Genomic DNA, 8,536 nt, shown 5'->3' with positions numbered 1-8,536 from the left:
TTATTTATTTCACTAACTGCTTCTTTGTTATCACTTTTACTATCATATTTGTACATATCCTATTTGCTGATGTTGTTCTGTTGTTGTTGTTGTTATTGTTGTGTTTGCTGTTGTTGTTGTCTCACTGTCTTATCCCCGCAATTTCCCCCTCTGTCTTCCTTTTTTTCTCTTTCTACCCCCTCCTGCTCCACTATGTAGGATGAGAAGCAACATGAAGGTGTTCTGTTTCTTTCATGTATTGTAATCAACAGAAAGATATTGTCTTGACCCAAGAACTACAAAAAGCGAAGAGGAAGCAGGACCAGACTCCCCTCCAGGCACCGCTTCTTTGAACTGTTTTATGACCTTTTCTGTGAACTGTTTACGACCTTTTCTTTTGAACTGTTCTGTAACCAAAGGCGATGGCTGTTTACGACCCATGTCCCTTAGAAACAGCTGTTGCCATGTAATCAGGGGAAGTCCAAATAAAAGAGGTGGCGTACAATCTTTTGCCAGAGCGTGCTGAGACACTGTCCAGGGGTACAGTGTCCAGGCGTCTCTCCTCACTGAGCCAAATTGAATTCTGTCTCTGTTTGATTTTTTTGCTTCTTGTCTCATTTAATAGATGTCATCAGTGTTTGAACCTGACAACCTCTGCCTTGTTTTTATTGAATACTTAGACCTGCTGCGCTACTGTATTATAATGTGGGTTATTATGGTGGTACTTGGACAGTCAAGTGTTTTCTGAGGTGGTAATTGGTAAAAAAACAAAAACAAATAAAAAATTGACAACCGTGGTATAGACCAGACCTCGGCAAAATACGGCCCATTAAAGATTTTCAATCCGGCCCGCCGGATGTTCCACATAATTTTTTTAGATCTTTAAAATCAAAACTGTCGCCGCAATTATGACGTGCAATTCTGTTTTTAAATTAACGTAAGTCTTGAACTATAGAGAGTATTTCAACGGTTGGAATCTGCGCTTTTGAGTGTTATACAAGTTATTACGGTAATCTACATCACAGCAGCTCAGACAGGAACAAAGCAGAGTGGGCGGGGCTTGTTTGCAGAGCAGCCAGCCCGAAACGCCTGTGCCAGGAACAGATACGGAAGCACATTTTTACAACACATTTCTGCGTAAAAGTGATAATATATCACATGGTAGGTGTTTATTACCCTTTGCATTCATATTTTGCTGTTTGATGCATTTTAGAAGTAAAAGCGATGTTCATATGTTGTTTATATCCAGTGTTTTATTCTTCATAGGTATTATAGTAAATCCCATTGTCTTCATTTTAATGTACATTTTGGGTGTCCCATTCAGTAAAAAAACTGTAAAATTCCATTCCGTTTTTTTGAGGTGGTCTGTCATAAGTTTTTTAGAATTCCAATGGACATTGTGACTTTTGGTATTAGTGTTCCTGAAAAAAAGGGACCCAAACACACACACTGTACAGCAGACTTTTACAGCTAAATGTGTATATATAATGTATACATACATTTACATTGGCCCCCCCAGACACATTTTTTCTCTCAATGTGGCCCCCGAGTCAAAATATAGTATGGACAAGACGCACCGCTTGGCAACCCTCTTCCTCTCACACGAGATCCAGCTAGGAATGGCGCCTTAAGAATCCCGTCCCTACTTGAGCATAAAAGTATGTGTTTTTAAGGACAAATGTGTGTTTTTAAGGACAAAAGTATGTGCATTTAAGGACAAAAATATGTGTTTTTAAGGCATACTTGCCAACCTTGAGACCTCCGATATCGGGAGGTGTGTGTGTGTGTGTGTGTGTGGGGGGGGCGTGTTCGGAGGGGCGTGGTTGGGGTGTGGCTAAGGGCGTGGTAAAGAAGAGAGTATATTTACAGCTAGAATTCACCAAATCAAGTATGTCATATATATATATATATATATATATATATATATATATATATATATATATATATATATATATATATATATATATATATATATATATATATATATATATATATATATATATATATATATATATATATATATATATGAAATACTTGACTTAAAAAAAAAATTTTTTAAATTTATTTATTTATTTATTTTTTACATAATTAAATACAATCATGTGTGCTTACGGACTGTATCCCTGCAGATTGTATTGATCTATATTGATATATAATGTATATATTGTGTTTTTTATGTTGATTTCATAAAAAAAATAAAAAAATAAATAAAATAAAATAAAATTTACATTTCTTGTGCGGCCCGGTACCAATCGGTCCGCGGACCGGTACCGGGCCACGGCCCGGTGGTTGGGGACCACTGCCGTAAGGGACAAGCGGATGGATGGATGGTATAGACCAAGGGTCCCCAAACTTTTTGACTCGGGGCCCACATTGGGTTAAAACATATATATATATATATATATATATATATATATATATATATATATATATATATATATATATATATATATATATATACATATATACAGTTGCGATCAAAATAACTAAATCTGTTGGGTCAAAAGTATACATACAGCAATGTTATATTTGGTTACATGTCCCTTGGCAAGTTTCACTGCAATAAGGCGCTTTTGGTAGCCATCCACGAGTTCTGGTTGAATTTTTGACCACTCCTCTTGACAAAATTGGTGCAGTTCAGCTAAATTTCTTGGTTTTCTGACATGGACTTGTTTCTTCAGCATTGTCCACACGTTTAAGTTAGGGCTTTGGGAAGGTCATTCTTAAACCTTAATTCTAGTCTGATTTAGCCATTCCTTTACCACCTTTGACGTGTGTTTGGGGTCATTGTCCTGTTGGAACACCCAACTGCGCCCAAGGCCCAACCTCCGGGCTGATGATTTTAGGTTGTCCTGAAGAATTTGGAGGTAATCCTCCTTTTTCATTAAACTGAAAATGCTTATGGAATGTAGTTTGAATGTAAGCATTCCAGGAAAAATGGAATTTGGTTTGGAACTTGGGAAAGTGTTAGTTGGATAAGTGGAATGTGTACATGTTGGAATGGTTTGAATAGGTTGAAAAATGTGTGAATTGTGGAAGTTAAAAAAATGGACAATTCGTTTTGAATGGGGGAAATGTCCCTGAAAACTGGGAATTTTTTGAAATTCAGGAATTTTTTTTAGAATTGTTGAAGGAGAGCACACAATTCCTCACCAGGTCGAATATTTTGAAGTTGGAACGGTTTGAATCGGATAAAAAATGTCCCATTCATTTCAATGGGGATTTAATGGAAATTTGGGAATTTCAGGAAAAGCGGGAATTTTGGGGGAAAATGTTAAAAGACTTGAATGTTCTGAATAAGTTTAAATGGCTGCTGTTGGAATTTATCAAGTCGGTCGAGAAATGTTGAAGTAGTGACATTTTTAATTGAGAAATGGTATTAGGGAATTCCAGGAATTTCAGGAAAACCGGGAATTCTTAGTTTATGGTTCCGATTAAGAGGAATGTTTTGACGGTGGAACGGTTGAAAAATGTGGAAGGAGTAGTCGCCAGAAAAAAGGGTCAAAAAAGGGTTTGGAAAAAAAGGGAATTCCTGGAATTTTTTTGAACTTGGAAAAATGATAGTTTGAATTTCCAGGATGAGTGAAATATGTTGAAGGTGGAATGGTTTGAATCGGTTGAAAAATGTGGAAATGGTGGAAGTTGGAAAAATTTTGAATGGGATAAATGTCCCTCAAAATCTGGATTTTTTTGGGAATTTGTCAACAGAAAGCCAGTGATTCCCGAATAGACTGACCAGTTTGAAGTTGGAACGGTTTGAATCGGATGAAAAATATCCCACTCATTTCAATGGGGATTTAATGGAAATTTGGGAATTTCAGGAAAAGCGGGAATTTTTGGGAAAATGTTAAAAGACTTGAATGTTCTGAATAAGTTGAAATGGTTGCGGTTGGAATTTTTCCAATTGGTCGAGAAATGTTGAAGTAGTGACATTTTTAATTGAGAAATGGTATTAGGGAATTCCAGGAATTTCGGGAAAACCGGGAATTCTTAGTTTATGGTCCCGATTAAGCGGAATGTTTTGACGGTGGAACGGTCAAAAAATGTGGAAGGAGTAGTCGCCAGAAAAAAGGGTTAAAAAAGGGTTTGGAAATAAAGGGAATTCCTGGAATTTTTTTGAACTTGGAAAAATGATAGTTTGCATTTCCAGGATGAGTAAAATATGTTGAAGGTGGAATGGTTTGAATCGGTTGGAAAATGTGGAAATGGTGGAAGTTGGAAAAATTTTGAATGGGATAAATGTCCCTGAAAATCTGGAATTTTTTGGGAATTTGTCAACAGAAAGCCAGCGATTCCCGAATAGACTGACCAGTTTGAAGTTGGAACGGTTTGAATCGGATGAAAAATGTCCAATTCATTTCAATGGGGATTTAATGAAAATTTGGGAATTTCAGGAAAAGCGGGAATTTTTGGGAAAATGTTAAAAGACTTGAATGTTCTGAATAAGTTGAAATGGTTGCGGTTGGAATTTTTCTAATTGGTCGAGAAATGTTGAAGTAGTGACATATTTAATTGAGAAATGGTATTAGGGAATTCCAGGAATTTCAGGAAAATCTGCAATTGTTAGTTTTTTGTCCCGATTAAGAGGAATCTTTTGATGGTGGAACGGTTGAAAAATGTGGAAGGAGTAGTCGCCAGAAAAAAGGGTTTGAAAAAAAGGGAATTCCTGGAATTTTTGGGAACTTGGAAAAATGATCGTTTGAATTTCCAGGATGAGTAAAATATGTTGAAGGTGGAATGGTTTAAATCGGTTGAAAAATGGAAGTTGGACAAATTTTGAATGGGATAAATGTCCCGGAAAACCTGGAATTCTGGGAAATCTGGAATTTTTTTGGAATTTGTCAACAGAAAGCCAGTGATTCCTGAATAGCCTGACCAGTTTGAAGTTGGAATGGTTTGAATCGGATGAAAAATGTCCCATTCATTTCAATGGGAATTTAATGGAAATTTGGGAATTTCAGGAAAAGTGGGAATTTTTGGGAAAATGTTAAAAGACTTGAATGTTCTGAATAAGTTGAAATGGTTGCGGTTGGAATTTTTCTAATTGGTTGAGAAATGTTGGAGTAGTGACATTTTTAATTGACAAATCGTTTTAGGGAATTCCAGGAATTTCGGGAAAACCGGGAATACTTACTTTTTTGTCCCGATTAAGAGGAATGTTTTGACGGTGGAACGGTTGAAAAATGTGGAAGGAGTAGTCGCCAGAAAAAAGGGTCAAAAAAGGGTTTGGAAAAAAAGGAAATTCCTGGAAAATTTTTTAACTTGGAAAAATTATAGTTTGAATTTCCAGGATGAGTAAAATATGTTGACGGTGGAATGGTTTGAATCGGTTGAAAAATGTGGAAATGGTGGAAGTTGAAATGAATGGGATATTTTTCATCCGATTGAAACCGTTCCAACTTCAAACTGGTCAGCCTATTCGGGAATTGCTGGCTTTCCGTTGAAAAATTCCCAAAAAATTCCAGATTTCCCAGAATTCCAGATTTTCCGGGACATTTATCCCATTCAAAATGTTTCCAACTTCCACCATTTCCACATTTTTCAACCGATTCAAACCATTCCACCTTCAACATATTTTACGCATCCTGGAAATTCAAACTATCATTTTTCCAAGTTCAAAAAAAGTCCAGGAATTCCCTTTTTTTCAAACCCTTTTTCTACCCTTTTTTCTGGCGAAAACTACTTCCACATTTTTCAACCGTTTCACCCTCAAAAGCACTCCTCTTAATCGGGACAAAAAACTAAGAATTCCCGGTTTTTACGAAATTCCTGGAATTCCCTAATACCATTTCTCAATTGAAAATGTCACTACTTCAACATTTCTCGACCAATTTGAACAATTCCAACAGCAACCATTTCAACTTATTCAGAACATTCAAGTCTTTTAACATTTTCCAAAGAATTCCCGCTTTTCGTGAAATTCCAATTGATTTCCATTGAAATGAATGAGACATTTTTCATCCGATTCAAACCGTTCCAACTTCAAACTGGTCAGCCTATTCGGGAATCGCTGGCTGTCCGTTGACAAATTCCCAAAAAAATCCAGATTTCCCAGAATTCCAGGTTTTCCGGGACATTTATCCCATTCAAAATGTTTCAAACTTCCATTTTTCAACCGATTCAAACCATTCCACCGTCCACATATTTTAGTCATCCTGGAAATGCAAATTATCATTTTTCCAAGTTCAAAAAAATTCCAGGAATTCCCTTTTTTTCAAACCCTTTTTTCTGGTCGACTACTCCTTCCACATTTTTCGACCGTTCCACCCTCAAAAGCACTCTTCTTAATCAGGACAAAAAACTAAGAATTCCCGGTTTTCCCGAAATTCCTGGAATTCCTTAATAGCATTTCTCAATTAAAAATGTCACTACTTCAACATTTCTCGACCGATTTGAATAATTCCGACAGCAACCATTTCAACTTGTTCAGAACATTCAAGTCTTTTGACATTTTCCAAAGAATTCCAGCTTTTCCTGAAATTCCCAAATTTCCATTAAATTCCCATTGAAATGAATGGGACATTATTCATCCGATTCAAACCGTTCCAACTTCAAACTGGTCAGCCAATTGGAGAATCGCTGGCTTTCCGTTGACAAATTCCAAAAAGATTCCAGATTTCCCAGAATTCCAGGTTTTCCGGGACATTTATCCCATTCAAAATGTTTCCAACTTCCACCATTTCCACATTTTTCAACCGATTCAAACCATTCCACCGTCCACATATTTTAGTCATCCTGGAAATGCAAACTATCATTTTTCCAAGTTCAAAGAAATTCCAGAAATTCCCTTATTTTCAAACCCTTTCTTAACCCTTTTTTTCTGGCAACTACTCCTTCCACATTTTTCGACAGTTCCACCCTCAAAAACACTCCTCTTAATCGGGACAAAAAACTAAGAATTCCCGGTTTTCCGAAATTCCCTAATACCATTTCTCAATTAAAAATGTCACTACTTCAACATTTCTCGACCGATTTGAACAATTCCAACAGCAACCATTTCAACTTATTCTAACATTCAAGTCTTTTAACATTTTCCAAAGAATTCCAGCTTTTCCTGAAATTCCCAAATTTCCATTGAAATGAATGGGACATTTCTCATCCGATTCAAACCGTTCCAACTTCAACATATTTTACTCATTCTGGAAATTCAAACTATCATTTTTCCAAGTTCAAAAGAATTCCAGGAATTACCTTTTTTTTAAAACCCTTTTTCGACCCTTTTTTCTGGCGACTACTCCTTCCACATTTTTTGTAACCGTTCCACTGTCAAAACATTCCTCTTGAACGGGACAAAAAACTAAGAATTCCCGGTTTTCCCCAAATTCCTGGAATTCCCTAATACCATTTCTCAATTAAAAATGTCACTACTTCAACATTTCTCGACCGATTTGAAAAAATCCAACAGCAACCAGTTCAACTTATTCAGAACATTTAGGAATTCCCTTTTTTTCCAAACCCTTTTTTGACTCTTTTTTCTGGCGACTACTCTTCCACTTTTTTTAAACCGTTCCACTGTGGAAATTTGGGAATTTCAGGAAAAGCGGGAATTCTTTGAAAAATGTTAAAAGACTTGAATGTTCTGAACAAGTTGAAATGGTTGCTGTTGGAATTTTTCAAATTGGTCAAGAAATGTTGAAGTAGTGACATTTCAAATTGAGAAATGGTATTGGGGAATTTCGGAAAACTGGGAATTCTTAGTTCTTTGTCCTGATTAAGAGGAATGTTTTGACAGTGGAACGGTTGAAAAATGTGGCCCGAGTAGTCGCCAGAAAAAAGGGTCAAAAAAGGGTTTGGAAAAAAAGGGAATTCCTGGAATTTTTTGAACTTGGAAAAATTATAGTTTGAATTTCCAGAATGAGTAAAATATGTTGAAGTTGGAACGGTTTGAATCGGATGAAAAATGTCCCATTCATTTAAAAGGGAATTTAATGGAAATTTGGGAATTTCAGGAAAAGCGGGAATTTTGGGAAAATGTCAAAAGACTTGAATGTTCTGAATATGTTGAAATGGTTGCTGTTGGAATTGTTCAAATCGGTCGAGAAATGTTGAAGTAGTGACATTTTTAATTGAGAAATGGTATTAGGGAATTCCAGGAATTTCGGAAAAACCGTGAATTCTTAGTTTTTTGTCCTGATTAAGAGGAGTGTTTTTGACGGTGGAACGGTTGAACAATGTGGAAGGAGTTGTCGCCAGAAAAAAGGGTCAAAAAAGGGTTTGAAAAAAAGGGAATTCCTGGAATTTTTTGAACTTGGAAAAATTAAAGTTTGAATTTCCAGGATCCGTAAAATATGTTGAAGGTGGAATGGTTTGAATCGGTTGAAAAATGTGGAAATGGTGGAAGTTGGAAACATTTTGAATGGGATAAATGTCCCGGAAAACCTGGAATTCTGGGAAATCTGGATTCCCGAATAGGCTGACCAGTTTGAAGTTGGAACGGTTTGAATCGGATGAAAAATGAGAATTTGGGCGCCAAAATGTGGAGAAGAAGAAGAAGTGGACGAATAAATAGATGCATTTTGGCGTAGATATGTGTGAATGCTTTGGAGCGTTCACACAA

This window comes from Entelurus aequoreus, linkage group LG14 (assembly GCF_033978785.1).
Source record: "Entelurus aequoreus isolate RoL-2023_Sb linkage group LG14, RoL_Eaeq_v1.1, whole genome shotgun sequence".
Taxonomy (NCBI): Eukaryota; Metazoa; Chordata; class Actinopteri; order Syngnathiformes; family Syngnathidae; genus Entelurus; species Entelurus aequoreus.
The sequence above is the reverse complement of the archived record's forward strand: the minus strand, read 5'-3'. Positions refer to the sequence as shown.